We start from the raw sequence: 442 nt of genomic DNA, 5'->3' as shown, positions 1-442 counted from the left end.
AAAAAAAAAAAAAAAAAAAAGATGCCCTAAAAAGGCCCCCGTCACCACTTCTTCTCGTAATTAAACCCTAGTACGGAGCTCCCTAATTTTTATTAAATTGACCAAAACACCCTTACTTCAGACTGCGACCGTCGTCCTTCCCCTTCCGAAATGTCATAGTAGCCAGATCGCTGATGGTTCAGCTTCACTCGCGTGTTGATGTCACGTCTCACGGTGGTATGGTCCCCGCCGCACTAGATTTGTTGTCCCTATTCCAATTGCCAACTTCTCAGCTGGGCCCTTTGGTCATTTACAGACCGTCAGATCAGATCCACTGTCGTTGTATATTATAACATATATATGTCGTTATACACTATAACATGTAGAATTTGAGGGTGTCAATTTGAGGTACTGATTCTTACCCAAACTGAAAAAAAAAAAGAAAAAAAAAAAAAGAAAAAAA

This window comes from Macadamia integrifolia, unplaced genomic scaffold, assembly GCF_013358625.1.
Source record: "Macadamia integrifolia cultivar HAES 741 unplaced genomic scaffold, SCU_Mint_v3 scaffold2220, whole genome shotgun sequence".
NCBI classification, from domain to species: domain Eukaryota; kingdom Viridiplantae; phylum Streptophyta; class Magnoliopsida; order Proteales; family Proteaceae; genus Macadamia; species Macadamia integrifolia.
The sequence above is the reverse complement of the archived record's forward strand: the minus strand, read 5'-3'. Positions refer to the sequence as shown.